Raw genomic sequence first — 16,362 nt, 5'->3', positions numbered from 1 at the left:
AGATAGACAGAGATACCCACAAAGATACACACACACACACACACACACACACACAATTGTCCCAATACCAATTTTCTGGTTTTGATATCATACTATAGTTATGCAAGGTGTTGTCTTTGGGGGAAAGGGACTAAAGCATACATACAAGCTCCCTACACATTCTTTGTTACAATTTCCTGTGAACATATAATCACTTCAAAGTAATTAATTTTTTTAAAGTTGGACAGTTAAGACCAAGACCTTAACCCTGAGGCACTCCACTAGATATCCCATTCCAGTTACAAAAATGCTGTAATCAACACCATTTGAATAAAGATATTTCTATCAGCTGTAACTCTAACAGTATGATCAGCAAGTCTTCATTTCACCATCTTAACCAAAAAAGATCAGGGGGAACTTTAATTGCTTTCCTGAAATTAAGATAGACTATGTTCACGGGCTTCCCCCAACCTACAAGTCTAGAAACTCTACCAGTGAGATTACTAGCAAAACCAGTCCTTGATGAGACCACGATGGGTCTGGGTGATGATTCCTTTTGTATGTGCTCATAAACCACATTTAGTAATTCTTGAAGTTGATCTGGGATTAATGAAAATCTGAAGTCACCTGCTCTGATTTCCCCAGTTCCCCTACCTATTGGTTGGTCTTACTTCCTGACAGTCTTCCATTTATTTATTCATTTGTCACACACTTATTAAGTATTCATCTTATATGCACTGCTGCTGCAGGGGGCCATCTGCCTTTGTCTATCCCATGGCTCCAGCTTGCTCTTTGCCTTTCTGTGGAAACAGAGGAGGGAGCAACTAATTCAGCCTAGAGGGACCAGGCATCTTCATAATGGGGGCATTTAAGTTGATTTACCAGGATTTTTTTCTCCCTCGTCCAGAAGATTGAGTGGAAAAGCCCTCTTGAGCGAATCAGCAATTCTCTTGCCAAACAAATTCTTCCCGGTCTTTGAAAGATCCACTCTGGTATGTTAGGCTATTATCCAGGAAATCTAATCTGCTTCTCTAAACCAACAAAAAAAAGCCAGTTCTGCCTTCCCTACATCCGTTACTTCCAAAATCAACTGGAACGAAAAAATAAATGAAATGAAATGAAACGAAACGAAATGAAATGGAAACTCTATCTATGCTCTAAAGTCCTCTATTTCCTTTTCAAAACTCTGACAGATAAAATTCTAACTTCTTAAAGTCATGGAATTTTGTATCAGAAATAGATGTTAGAGGCCAGCCTCCTCGTCAAAGAGAAGAAGAAGAAACAGACTTGGAGGGGTAAGTGCAGCAAGCCAAGAGTCAGTCGAAAGGGGAAAGCAGGCTTTCCACTCCCAGCCGATGCCCCCCACCATTCTGCCACATTTGCTAAACATTGTCTTAGCGATGTTTCTTGGTATCACATCTTATGATAGCCACTCAAGAAAGAGTGCTCATTCCCTGATGGGCTAGCTCAGGTCCTCCATGCCTCTCTCGCATTCCAGAGCACTGGGATGGGCTCCTTGAAGAAAAAACATCTGAGCTTCCTCCTTTTTTTTTTTTTTTGTTTTAATGCCTGTCAGGGTCAGAGTCTCAAGAAGTCAACATTTACGAAGTTCCCCTGGCTGAATGAAGGAGGGAATCAAAGGGAATCCCACTGATTCCTCTTGCTACAAATAAGAGCAGGGAAGCCCTCCCCATGTTCCCTCCACATCCCCTTTGGCAGAAATGAAGAGGGGACCGTTCATGCTTCTACACTCCACACCACTATCTTCCTTGAGACCATCAGGACCAACCTCAGCGTACTTTAACCCTGTTTATGTCACCACAAGAAGCCTAGGGCTCCCAGGGCAGCCCTTGTCCCCCACACAGCTCTAAAAGCAGCGAGGCAACCATCACCCCAAATACATGCACACTCATACACACACAATCCCTATCACCCGTCTTGCCTTATTTTTTAACTTAGCATTTATGATCGTCTAACAAATCATATGCTTTACTAGCTTTTCTGTCCTCCTCTTCTGGAATAAAAGCTCTGTGAGGATAGGGATTTTTGTATGTTTCATTCACCATTCTACCAATGCTGCTGCTACTTTACAGGAGCTCAGAAAAAGTTTGTTAAATAAGTAAATCCCTGGGGCCATTTTTTAAAGTCTGAAAACAGACAATTCAAGGGCCAAAGGATGTCTGAGAAGTTTGAGAGGGAAGCAGAGATGATTTGCGGCAACTGGAAAACTTGAAGAGAAGAAGGCTTCAGCCCTAAGGATCTCCAGAAGTGGCATCTATCACATGAAAGAACTGGTAACAGGGGGGATATTCAGACGGCATACAGAGCCACACATAAGTAAACCGCACGGCTTTGAAACAGGGGATAGAAATAACTTGGTACCTACTGTGTGTCAAGCCCTGTGTCATTAATTTATCATAATCACCATACGGAATGATCTTACTGTCCCCATGTACAGATGAAGAAACTGAGGCAAAGAGGAGCCTGAGATCCACAACAGATAAGTGATGGAGTCAGACTTCAAATTTCAAGCATGTGATACAGCATCATTAACTACAGTCTCCACGCTGTACGTTAGATCCTCAGAACTACTCATCTTATAACTGAACGTTTGTACTCTTTAATCAATATCTCTCCATTTCCCCCACCCTAAGCTCCTGCCAACCGCCATTCTACTTTCTGTTTCTATGAGTTTGACTTTCTTTTTTAGATCCCATAGATAAGTGATTCCATGCAACATTTGTCTCTCTGTCTGGCTTATTTCACTTAGCACCTTGCCCTCCAAGTTAATCCATGTTGTCATGGTAAATAGTAGGATTTCCTTCTTTTTAATGGCTGAATAATATTTGATTGTATATATCTACCACAAGAAAAAAAAGTATGGCACCCAGTAGAAAGTACTTTAAAAGATTAAATTATTTTTTAAAATTTATTTATTTTTGGCTGCGCTGGGTCTTCGTTGCTGCACGCAGGCTTTCTCTAGTTGCAGTGAGCGAGAGCTACTCTTCGTTGCGGTGCTTGGGCTTCTCATTGCAGTGGCTTCTTTTGCTGCGGAGCTCAGGCTCTAGGCGCAAGGGCTTCAGTAGTTGTGGCACACAGGCTTCAGCAGGCGTGGCTTGCGGGATCTAGAGCGCAGGCTCAGTAGTTGTGGCGCACAGGCTTAGTTGCTCCGCGGCATGTGGGATCTTCCCGGACCAGGGCTCGAACCCGTGTTCCCTACGTTGGCAGGCGGATTCTTAACCACTGCGCCACCAGGGAAGCCCTGTAAGGTTTTTATGAGTAGGATTTGCTTAATCATTGCCAGACCTTAGGAGAACAAAGAAACTTTATATAAAAGCAGGAGAGAGGTGGTTTTATAACCAAGTCACATTAGGATAGTGAAGCACTTGAATGCATTTTCACTAGGGTTGTGAGCTCTGGAGAAACCTTCAAGGAAAGAATTTACGTCCTTCATCCTGGATGGTTCTTACTACTATCAGTGAGAGGTTTTGATCCAGATCAGGTGGCCTCTTGCCGTTCCCACCAACAGGTGGATCTAGGATTAATAATGGCCCCATAATTTTCACAGGACCCACTTGACATGCCAGCTGTTCAGAGCCGCAGTGCTTGCAGAATTAAGGTCACAGTTAATGACTGTGATTCTTGTTCATCATTAAACATTAAGTATATCTACAGAACGACATTGCTTAAAGGTACTATGGGCTTTTAGCATCTTAATTGGAATCATCACACCTAAGAAATCTAAAATCTAATATGGACCATCAGATTTAACAGGAGAATATGGAAATGAAAGCTTAAAACAAGAATAGTTGTAAGGAAGATGCTTATTAAAAATGAATGTAATGGGGAAGACATAATTCCTCTGCTTCTAGTCCTAACAAACGCCAGTGTTCTAGGTATCAGTTATTTTCCCACCTGCCCAGTAGGTGTCAGTATAAGACAGTGTTCCTAGAACTGACCAAGCTTTAAATCAGAAAAAAAAAAGTTACTGTCAAGTTATAAAATAGAGAAGACATAATAAAGATGGGGCTACAGAAATTCCACAGGAGCCTTTAAATGACATTATTTGAAAATAGAGCTGACCTAAACAAAGTTTCCTCATGGGTGAGATGACAGAGTTGGACGAGGGGAAGACCCTATCTGGCTCTCATATTCCTTGTCAAGTCAGCAGGAATTCCTGGAGCATCCCCCCGTGCGTCCAGCAAGACTCAGCACTTCCGTAAGAGGTGGTCACTGTTAACTAGTATAGGAACCAATAAACATTCCCAGGGAACATAGACAGCAATGTTCAGGTAGATGGACCCTCTTTAAAAAATAGATACCTTCCCTGCCTCTTTAAAAGATAGATACCTTCCCTGCTTTTACAATGTAAAAATAGAAATATTGTAATCCACAGAAATATATCATTATAAGGATTACAAAAATGAACCAAGGAAGGGAATTCCCTGACGGTCCAGTAGTTAAGACTTCGCCTTCCAATGCAGGGGGCTCGGGTTCGATCCTTGTCAGGGAGCTAAGATCCCACATGCCTCGTGGCCAAAAACCCAAAACATAAAAATGGAAGCACTATCGTAACAAATTCAATAAAGTCTTAAAAAACATGAACCAAGGGAAAAGAGAGGGGAATCAAAGGTCGTATGAGTGGTTTGCAGAATGTGTTGAGTCGGTCAGGGTGAGCTTCCTGGAGGAGGTGGCCTTTGACCTGTGATGGAAGAGAAGAGAGCCACAAAACCAGGGCTCCGCCTTAGCCCCACCTTTCTGCTCTACATTGTTTTTCTCCTCCAAATACAAATGTACTACACTCTGATAATGGGTAAGCAATAAAGAGAAAGAAAATAAAGAGGAATTATTTTTCAAATTCACAATATAAAGGTACTACTGATACTTCAAAGAAAAACATAGGGGGAAAGGGCGTATCTCTTGAGTACCTAACACACACAGGATGTCACACAATCCTTACCAAAATCCTGAGATACACTGAATCACTATGCTGTACACCTGAATATAACACAATATTGTAAATCAACTATACTTCAATTTAAAAAGAAATCCTGAGGTGTATTGTCCTATTTTTAGATAAAGGATCCAAGGCTCACTAAAGTTATATATTATATAATATTATATATTAGCCCAAGATTATGATATGTAATTTTATGAGTGATTACTCTGCACCAGGTATGTGAATGCACTCACAATAACTGTATGAAGAAGTTACTATGATTCCCATTTTGCAGATAAGGAAATGATGTCTTACCGATAATAAGTTCTTGCTTCCCCCAGGTCACAGACCTCCTAATTAGTCCAGCTGAAATTCAAACTCATGTGTTGCAAGTGGGGTTCTCTAGGAAGCAGACTCTGAAACAGAATTAAGGCTGTGGGTGTTTATTGGGGAAGGCCTTTAGGATTAGCACCTCTGAAAAGAAGAGAACAAAGAGACCAAAAGACTGGGAGGCCCATCTGAGTTGTCGGGCCCTGGGCCAGATAGCCAGGCCTTTATACACCTGCCTCAGTCAGTCACTGGATGTGGACATGGCCTTGGCGGCGGGGGGGGGGGCAGCTCTCTGCAGCTGAGGCAGACCTGGAAGGGCTAACAGCTGACAACAGTCTGCCGTCCACACTCCTCCCCGGGGGGGCCGTCTGGGCAGCACATCTCCACGTCCCGCGCACTGTGTCTGTATTTTACTGCAGCGAATCATGTATCTTCTGCTCCACCACGGTGGTGGGGTCCCGAAGGGAGGCAGTCGACTTTGATGGAGTTGTCATCGTCGGGGTGCAGAGTGGTGAGCTCAGGCCCCAGGCCCCCCAGGGAAATGGGCACCAGGCTCTCACCCCTTATATATGCCTCAAATAGCATCAGCTAGAAAACGAGAAAGGGGTAGAGGCTGACAGTGCTGACTCCACAGTAGGGTCGGTCATCAAATGCTTGTTGTTGATTGACAACGTCCAGGTGGCCTAGGAAGGGATGTATCAACACACGTGCAGACCCAGCAGCTGATCCAGGCACTTCTGCTGCGTGGCGACATCTGAGGTCCTGCTGCTTCGCACCCACTCTCCGCAGACGCCACCTGAGATGGCAAACCCCCTGGTGTCCCCAGCGCCTGTCTGCCCCGCCCTGGCGAGGCAGGCGTTGAGAGGGCTGCTTTCCGTTTGGAAATACAGTCTGCCTGTGGTATCTCAAGCGGTGATAACGGCAAACTTCCAGCCCGAGGTGGCAAGAAATTCTCATACTTCTACTTGAATTCAGAGAAGAGCTGACTTGACAGAAGGCAAAAAGCAGATGAGCTTAGCTCACTCAGGGGCAGATGAGCACCAAGCCAAGCCAGCTTTCCGCAGTGAATCCTTCTGCTCCGTCATCCTAGTTGTGCGTGGAAGAGAGGCGGTGAGATTGCAGAACAGGAAACACGTTGCCTGGTGGGCCTGTGACTGCCAGAAACCTCAGCACCGTCATCTCCTCCCTGTGCTACAGTCACGTCATTGCCTTGGACGAGCCATTCCTCACCCTGGAACAGCACCTCCCTTTGGCCTCAGTCAGCAAAACCCAGCCAATGCCTCGGTTCAAATTCTCCTCCATCAGGACTTCCCTGGTGGCACAGTGGTTAAGAATCCGCCTGCCAATGCAGGGGACACAGGTTCGAGCCCTGGTCTGGGAAGATCCCACATGCCGCGGAGCAACAAAGCCCATGTGCCACAACTACTGGGCCTGCGCTCTAGAGCCCAAGAGCCACATCCACTGAGCCCATGTGCCACAACTACTGAAGCCCACGTGCCTAGAGCCCGTGCTCCACAACAAGAGAAGCCACCACAATGAGAAGCCCACGCACCACAACGAAGAGTAGCCCCTGCTCTTTGCAGCTAGAGAAAGCCTGCGCGCAGCAACAAAGACCCAATGCAATCAAAAATAAATAAATAAATAAGTAAATTAAAAAAAAAAATTCTCCTCCATCAAACCATCCATTCCCATCCTTCAAAAGTAATTTCTCTTTTAATTCATTTGGTAGCTACCACAAAGCAGCGGGAGTTCTAACATTTTAAACTGTGCATAAGAATCACCCCAAGTGCCTGATTAAGAGCCAGATCCCTTGGCTCGGGCTCCAGACATGCTGATTCATCAGGGATGGAGAGGCCTGAGAGTCTGCATTTTCATAATCAGCCCTGATATCCCTGATGAGCTTGGTCTGCAGAGGGTACTTTGAGAAGAACTGGCATCATTATTTTAAGAGATTTCTTCCCTCCAAAAGAAGAGGAGGATGCACGTGCTGTGCATCCTCTTTCCCTCCTCTGAAGCGCATGTTTAGATGCAACAGGAGAGAGAAACCCTGCCGTATCCATTGGAATCTCTCCTACAGTATCTAGGGTAGCAGTTTGCATACGGTGGGTGCTCAAACATTGTTGGTTGGCCATCTAAGAGTCTTTTCGGTGTCCTGGTTCTCTTTTTTTTACTCTTCCAAATGATTTGAGGTTTGTAGGAAAGCCTCCCTCTCACTCCTGCTGCGCCCCTATTTCCCTCCTGGGCTCCCTCACGTTCCAAGACCTACCTAAGCCACTGAGCTCCGCCCTTCATCCCATGCGATCCGCTCCTCTTTTAGTAGATCTTTCAGCTGTTTAATGAGAGATTTTGGCAGGATTTTTAAAAATTCTTTATTTTATAAAAGAGATATTTTATTCTAACTTTTAAAATATACATGTTCATTGGGCATATTTTAGAAAATAAAAGCATTAAGAAGCAAACTTCTCTGTAATCCCCATTTCCTCATCAATGCACTTTTTCACACGCCTGAAAAGATCCCGCTTTCTGGGGGCTATGTCAACAGCCTTCCTTTTCCTTTGGACCTCCCCCTCTTCCCTGAGAAGGCTGGCGTATTATCACAGATTGAGAAGGGGGACTTGAGGGGAGCAGGGAATCTAAAGACTGTTTTAAATGAACAAAACTTGTTCTGCAATTTAGCCCACCTATCAAAAATTAAACAAATATAAAACTAATGGGACAACTTTGACCAAGCACACTGAGGAGAGGACAGATGTTTGGGCAACAGCATTTTAGGGGTCTCAGTGTCTTCTTGCTGGCTTTCAGAATCCACTTAGCACAACAGGTGGATGAGTAAGAGAAGGTAGGATAACATGCATAATACTGACAATAAAATAGCAAACATGTATTACTTCCTATGTGCTGGGGTCTGGCATAAACATGCATTCACTTTAACTTCATAACAGCCCTATGAGATAGGAATTATTACTGCCACCACTTCACAAATGAGGAAAATGAGTCACAGAGAGGTTAAGTAACTTGCCCAAGATCACACAGCTACTAAGTGGCAGAATTGGAATTCGAACCTAATCAGGCTCCAGAGGCCATGTTCTTAACCACTAACTGCAAGTTAACTTGTGTGCCAACAATTATAACATTTTAGTCATTTAAAGACCTTAAGTAACACTGCACTTGAACTTCTGTCCAAGGTCCCAAACATTCTAGACTGTTTTCTTGGGAGATGAGCCTGCAGTCAAGCCTCAGTCAGACAGTGGTTCCACTCCCAATCATCATGGCCCAGTCCTGTCTGACAGAGCTAGCATGCAGCCTGCTTGAAGAGACAGGCCTTACTTGAAGAAAATGCTTCATTTATCCCTGGACTTGGCTGTTCTCCTGAATTCCTTTAGTCAACAAATTTATTGAGCAACTACTACGTACCAGGCATTATTCTAGGTTCTTGGCCCAAAAGATGGGTGAGCTGTGTTGTTTACCCATCATGGGAGGACTCAGCCTCTATGGATCCGTGGCCATGGATGGAAAGGAAAAGTGGGGATGGGTTGTGTGTTCATACATGAGAAGCTGCTATATAATAAGCAAGTCTGGCTCTAAAACCAGCATCCTATGTGACCAAAAATGGGATATCTGAAGTATAAGAAACCCAAGACCTATGTGGGTGGTAAAGCAAGCATTCTTTGTTTTGCTCCCAACAAGAAGAGCCATAAATAAAACCACTGGCACAGCCGATTACCCATCCAGCACCCCATCTCCTGGCACTCTGAGCCGTGCGAGAATGGGCCCTGGTCCCACGGTGCTGATTTGCATAGTCATCTCCTCCTTCTAGCTTCACTGCCTTCTACAGTGAATATTTTCTCTAATTTGCCTAAGTATTCGATGCTTTCATGTGCTATCACTGAAATAGTCAACTAGTGCAATCAGTGAATGCCACAGACAAAGATCTGCCCTCGTGAAGTTTACATTCAAATGGGGAAGGCCAGCAAGAAACTAGAATACGGTGTAAAAAGTAAATAATATAGTATGTTAAAAGGTGGTAAGTGCTATGGGGAAACAGAGCAGGGAGTCAAAGATGCCAAGGTGGCAGAGGAAAGGGGTACAACTGTTGATAGGGGGGTCAGGGCAGGCCACACTGAGAGGGTGGTATTTGAGCAAAAACGTGAAGGAGGCAAGGAAGTTAGGTGTGAAGATACCTGGGGAAGAGCATTCTTGACAGAGGGAAGAGCTCGTAGAGAAACCCTAAGGTGGGAAGTTGCCTGCGGAGCTGAGGAACAGAGAGGAGGCCAGTGGGATTGGAACCAAGGGAGCATGTGGGGATAAGGAGGGAGGTAAGGACTGCCAATCCTGCTGGGTGGCTTAGACCTCATGGACTGGCTCTTACTCTAAGTGGAACGAAGAGCCATTGCAGTGCTTTGAACAGAGAAGTGAATCAGGTTTTAACAGGATCTCCCTGGCTGCTTTATTGAGAATTGTCCACAGGAGGCTGAGGAAAGAAGCAGGGAGACCAGTTAAGAGGCCATTGTAGTAACCCAGGCATGAGATGACGATGGCCTGAACCAGCCTAGTAGTAGAAGTGATCAGTCAGGATGCTTGTGGAAATGAAACAGGAGGGAATGGAGCAGGGCACAACCTTTAAAAGAATGACATAGCCATAGGACATGACGAAAACCGGTTAGAACCAGCTAGGTCCAAGAGGGCGGAAGAGTTGACTTCCAGTGGACCTCGAGCCTCATTATACACTCACTGTAATACATTAGCATGCTAAGTGACACACCCACCAGTGCCATGACAGTTCTGAGGCTAAGCAGAAAAGGTCAAAAAGTGGGCAGTGGCCCAGTTCCTGAAAATCCCCACCCCTTGCCCAAAATAATTGGAATAATCCTCCCACTCATTAGCCTATGAAATTACACAGCCCATAAAAAGTAACCAGACGACATTTTGGGGCCTCTCACCTTCTGAGCTGGCCCATGCTCTGTCTGTGGAGCGTGCTTCTCCCAAGGCCTCTCGCCTACTGAGATGGCCCGCCATCTGTGGAACGTGTTGCTCTCCAAATAAATCCACATCTTACCTATCGCTTTGTCTCTCACTGAATTCCTTCTGCGACAAGACATCAAGAACCTCAGATTCACCAGAAACAGAAGGGAGAGCATATTGCTCAGAAGAAGTAGCTATGCTGCATTAACAAGACACCCCCAAATCAGCAGCTTACAACACCTGATTGCCGGTGTGAGTCAGCTGTGGCTCTCCTCCCTGTGACTTGGCTCTGGGGCCAGCCTGGCAGAGCTGCCTCTGTCTGGACCATTGTGGACCATCACCTGCTGGGTCTTAGAGCACCCTCTGGAAATGATATCCGTCGATTCTACCCACACTTATTGGGTTAAAGCAAGTCATACGGCCACTCCTAAACTCATTAGAGTGGGGATATTTAATCCTGCAAGGAGGGGCACAGCCAAAAGGGAAACTGGATTATTGGGTGAAAAGTAATACTCTTGGCCATAGAGAGCCAACAGAATTTCCTGCTGGATTGGATGTGGGGTGCGAGTGAAAGAAAAGTGTGAAGAGTGACTTGAAGATATTGGTCTGAGCAACCACAATGATGGACAGCCATCAACCCAAATGGCAAAGCTACAAGGAAAGTGGTTTATAGTAGAAGGTCAGGAGTTCAGTTTGGGGCGAGCTCTCCATCAGACACCCAAGTAGAGGCGTCAAGTGGGAGGTTGGATAACACAGGTGTGGATTTCAGGTCAGACATCTGGACCAGAGGCAAAAATTTGGAAAACGTCATCATATGGTGGTACTTAAAGCCACAAGTCCAACGCAATCACTAAGAGTACATCAACAGGGCTGAGCCAGAGGCATGCCAACATCAAGAGTTAAGGAAGAAGACAAGGAACCAGCAGATCAAACTGAGCCTTAGAACAACTGAGCAGTGAGGAAACCCAAAGAAGTGTTGCAAGACCAGATGAAGACATTTTATCAAAGGAGAAAAGATGGGCCAATCTTGTCAACGCCTATCAAAGACTGAGAATTTTACTATTGGATTTTACAGTGTGGAGGGCCTTTGGTGACCTTGAGAAGAGCAGTTTCCATGGGGTGGCAGGAGTGAAGTCTGAATAGAAAGTATTTGTGAGAGAATAGGGAAGAATTAAAGCCAGAGTATAAACTACACTTTGATTTTTGCTAATATGAGAAAAGAAACAGGGGATAGTAGGGGTGATGGGGTCAAAGGGTGTTGTTCTTTTATTTCCCTTTTAGGATGGGACATATGATAGCACAGAAATAAATGCTGGTGGGAATGGATCCAGGAGTATGTCAGAAGTTAGATAAGAGAAAGAGGAAAGAATTGCTGCAGTGCTATTCTTGACTACCTGAGACAGGATGGGAGGGCTTCACTTTCGACAGGAGCAGAGATGGTCCATCCAGGCAGAGAGAGGAAGGATGCAGATGCAGTGCTGGTGGATGGGAAGAAGTGGAGGCGGGCATATTAAATTTCTCTTTTTGTTGCTTTCATTTTCTCTATGAAGTAGGAAACAAGATCATCAGCTGAGAGTAAAAATGGGGAAGAAGAGTTGGATATTTGAGGAGAAAGGAAAAGTGTGAAATAGTTACTCAAAAAGGAAAAGTGTGAAATAGTTACTCAGAACTGTGGTTGCCGCTGGGGGTGGTGGTACAGGAATGGACTGGGAAGGGACTTAAGGGAAACTTCTGGGGGTGATGGTAGTATTCTATATCTTGATGGGTATGTGGGTTACACACTGCATGCGTTTGTCAAAATCATCAAACTTGTAATCTGTGCATTTCACTGAGCCTAAATTATCCCTCAATTTAACAAGAAGGAGAAGAAAGAAGAGGAAGACAAGGATGGGAGGGGTGGTGGGACAGGGAGAGGAGAAAACTCACCCAGGAGAGGGGAAGAATAGATGGAGAAGTGTGGCATTAAAGGCCCACTTGAGGTTAATGGTCATTAATTCAATTAACATCCAGGTGATGGTGCGTTATTCAGCTCCCACATTTAGCTGCACAGGTGCAGGGCAGAGTTGGATGGATTCAGGACTGTGGTTTTGCCAAGCAGGTAGCATGAAGTGGAAGACGTATGCAAGGGAGTGTTTGTAATGATTGACTGCAGCGACTGTGGTTTTCAAAATAAGGCTGTATAGTGTGTGGACTGAATATCAAATCCATTAGCAGACTGAAATAGACACCGTGGCTGTCAAGGTAGAAACATCCACGTATTTTAGAGAAAATACTTTCTTTTTGTTGATCTGTCTAGTAATCTGCATCACCGATGCTTCTAATCATCTCTGATTACATCTTATCCTGTTAAATGTATTCATGTGCTCTTTGGAGATCTACTCCAAGGCAAAGGCCCTCCTTTGGGGGCACAGACAGAAATACACTATTCAGCACGTGCACATTCTCTGGCTATCCACCACGTGGGCCAATGATGCAGCCATCTTTGTCTTTCTGGGTTTCAGGTAGTAAATTCTGCCATTGCCCTCCGCCAACACTGGCCTCATTATAGATGCAGTGAATAATGGCCCAGGGGATATGACTCCAATAGTGCAATCAAGTTTCTTACCCCTGTGTACAACCTTTTCTGCCTAACATCTTGGCTAATGTCTGAATGTCACCAGAATTATAGTCTTCCAGCTTAAGGTATTAATCATAAATTAAAATTCAAGTAATCTTAGGACTTCCTTGGTGATTCGTAGTTAAGACTCCAGGCTGCCAATGCAGGGGGCGGGGGTTCAATCCCTGGTCAGGAAACTAAGACTCCACATGCCACACGGTACAGCCAAAAAAAAGAAAAAAATCAAGTAATCTTGTTATCAATAAATTATACTTTACACTTGAAATTTTCCCATCCTACCTTCCGAGCTCCCGCAACGTTTTGACAGAAGGGCAAAGAGTTGGGAAGCTCCTGAGACAAAGAGTTTCCTCTTTGGGCTGATGACCTTCGTGCCCCTCTCTCCGCTGAAGACCCCACTCATGGTCCCACAGACCCTCCCTTTTCTGCCTTGACCATGAAATCCAGCTGCCCCAGTGCACCTACACCAGCCTGTTTGGGACAACTTCTTTACTGAAGGGTCAAGGTAATTTTAAAGGGAGTGTAGGCGGGGAAAGTTTAAGCTCAGGGCTAGATTTGATTTTCTTCAGAGTCCAAAGGCAATGGGAACCTAAGATGTTAACTCTTCACAACAGGGTTCTGCTTGGGCTCAGGCCCAATCTGATCACGTCTTGAATCCAGTGCCCTCGTGTCTAAGCATCTCCCTCAAAGAGACTCTTGCCTCTAGTTTTCAGAAGGAAAATCACCCCTTCTGGAAAATTATGCCCCTCACTTAGAGGGATTCATTTTCACCCCAGAATCCAACCCCCTCCCCCTACTACAGCACATCCGACATCCGGGCCTTTCAGCAGGGTCTTCAGTAAGACCATCTACAATTAGACACTGACGTCTCCACATTCCTCTAGACGAACAGGGATTGGAAGGGGAGGGGTGTCCGGGGTGAGCACAGTCTTCCCACTCACTCTCCTTTTGAGAGCTCCCCACAAGGGTGAGCTGAGGGCACTCGCCTGTTTACTGACACCTACTAGTTCAAAGATGGACCCATTACACCACGTCCATCCATACATCCTCCAGGGACAAGCATGATTTCTCATGAACAGCCTAAACCCACAATGAGGAAGAAAATATTTACTAATCATTTTTCCTTCCACAGAGTCAGGAAGTCACATTACTACACAGAAGATAAACTAGTTTCTTTCTCACTCCACATTCTTGATGGACACTTCCCTAGTTAAAAGGAAAAGCTTTGAGATACACGCAATGTTCATAGCAGCACTATTTACAACAGCCAAGACGCGAAAGCAACCTAAATGTCCATCAACAGATGAATGGATAAAGAAGATGTGGTACATATATACAATAGAACTCCAATCAGTCATAAAAAAGAATGAAATAATACCATTTGCAGCAACATGGATGGACTTAGAGATTATTACACTAAGTGAAGTAAGTCAGAATTGAAAGACAAATACCATATGATATCACTTATACGTGGAATCTAAAATAAGACCCAAATGAGCCTATCTACAAAACAGAAGAAATAGGGCTTCCCTGGTGGCACAGTGGTTGAGAGTCCACCTGCCGATGCAGGGGACACGGGTTCGTGCCCCGGTCTGGGAAGATCCCACATGCCGCAGAGCGGCTGGGCCTGTGAGCCATGGCCGCTGAGCCTGTGCGTCCGGAGGCTGTGCTCCACGACGGGAGAGGCCACAGCAGTGAGAGGCCCGCGTACCGCAAAAAAGAAAACAAAACAAAACAAAAAAACAGAAGAAACAGACTCACAGATATAGACAATAGATTTGCAGTTGTCAAGGGGCAAGGGGAGGGAAGGATTGGAAGTTTGGGATGAACAAATGCAAACTATTATCTATAGAATGGATAAACAACAAAGTCCTACTGTACAGCACAGGGAACTATATTCAATATCCTGTAATAAGCCATAATGGAAAAGAATATGAAAAAGAATATACGTATGTATAACTGAATCACTTTGCTCTACAGCAGAAATTAACACAACATTGTAAGTCAACTATACTTCAATAAAATTAAAAAAAAGAGAAGCTTTGAGACAAGCCTTTGTTGTGGGATTGCTCTCATTCTGCTCAGCTCTTACCTCGTGCAAAGCGAGGCAGTGGTCTCTTCGGCTACTTCCTACATTGATGATGCTAAGTGCTGGACAATATTCTTCCCCAGGTACCCTTTTCCCTCCTCCCACTGGTCTCCCCACACACTTAAAGGATCGGGGTGGGGCAGAGAAGGGTTCACAGCATGGCGACACCAGAGGAGCGTGGCGACACACACCTGGGGTAAAATATGGGGAAACAAACTGTAACGACAGAACAGGTCGTGAACGGACTTACAGGCCACGGTGCTCCCAAGTCCTTGGGCAGCATGGGGAAGGAATTCTGAGGCCCAGTTTTGTGAGATTGCTGGCTCATCAGCTGGCCAGGAGGCTTTCACAGAAATAAAACTTTGGGGAGGGGGAAGGGGAAGGGGAAGCTGGGACGAAGTGGCATGGACGTATACACACTGCCAAACGTAAAATAGATAGCTAGTGGGAAGCAGCCGCAAAGCACAGGGAGATCAGCTCGGTGCTTTGTGACCACCTAGAGGGGTGGGATAGGGAGGGAGGGAGGGAGACGCAGAGGGAGGAGATATGGGAACATATGTATACGTATAGCTGATTCACTTTGTTATAAAGCAGAAACTAACACACCATTGTAAAGCAATTATACTCCAATAAAGATGTTAAAGAAAGAGAAAAAGAAATAAAACTTTGAGGGAATTCCCTGGCAGTCCAGCGGTTAAGACTCCGCGCTCTCACTGCCAAGGGCAAGGATTCAATCCCTGGTCAGGCAACTAAGATCCCGTAAGCCACGAAGCCAAAAATAAAATAAAATAAAAACTCTGAGGTCTGTGAGTCTCACAATATTGTTCTGCTTCTGAGTTACAAACAAAAAGTAAGTCAACAACTATGTGTTAAACATATATAAAGTTTATTCACACCTATTTTTCTAAATCCCAGTTATTAACAATATTACCTAATGTTTGCCCAGAAAATGCTTTCACGCACACACACTACTTCACAAGAAGCCTACAAGCAGAGTATTATTATCTTCATTTCTATTCATGAGAAAAGGGCTGGAGGAATTCAGTGGCTTGTCCAAAATCACACAGCAAAAATGAGACAGACACCCACATCAAGGGGACCACGCCTGTTCCTGCCACGGACTTTCGACCCAGCTATTCCCTCTGCTTGGGATGCCCTTCCCCCAAGCTTCACCTGGCTGGCTGCTCATCATCCTACTGTCATCGCAAATGCTTCTCCTCAGAGGAGTCTTCCCGAACCTCCCTGGTCTAAAGTCACCGTCCCCCACTCCAAGGGCCGCTCTGCCCCAGGAGTCATTAAACTACATCCCTCAGGCCAAATCTGGCCCACCACCTGTTCACCTGTTGCTGTTTTTGTAAATAAAGTTTTATTGGAACACAGCCATGCCCATTCGTTCACATATTATATGTGGTTGCTTTCCTACCACAACTGCAGAGTTGAGTAGTTGAG

This window comes from Delphinus delphis, chromosome 9 (genome assembly GCF_949987515.2).
Source record: "Delphinus delphis chromosome 9, mDelDel1.2, whole genome shotgun sequence".
NCBI lineage: Eukaryota > Metazoa > Chordata > Mammalia > Artiodactyla > Delphinidae > Delphinus > Delphinus delphis.
This window is presented reverse-complemented; position numbering follows the sequence as displayed.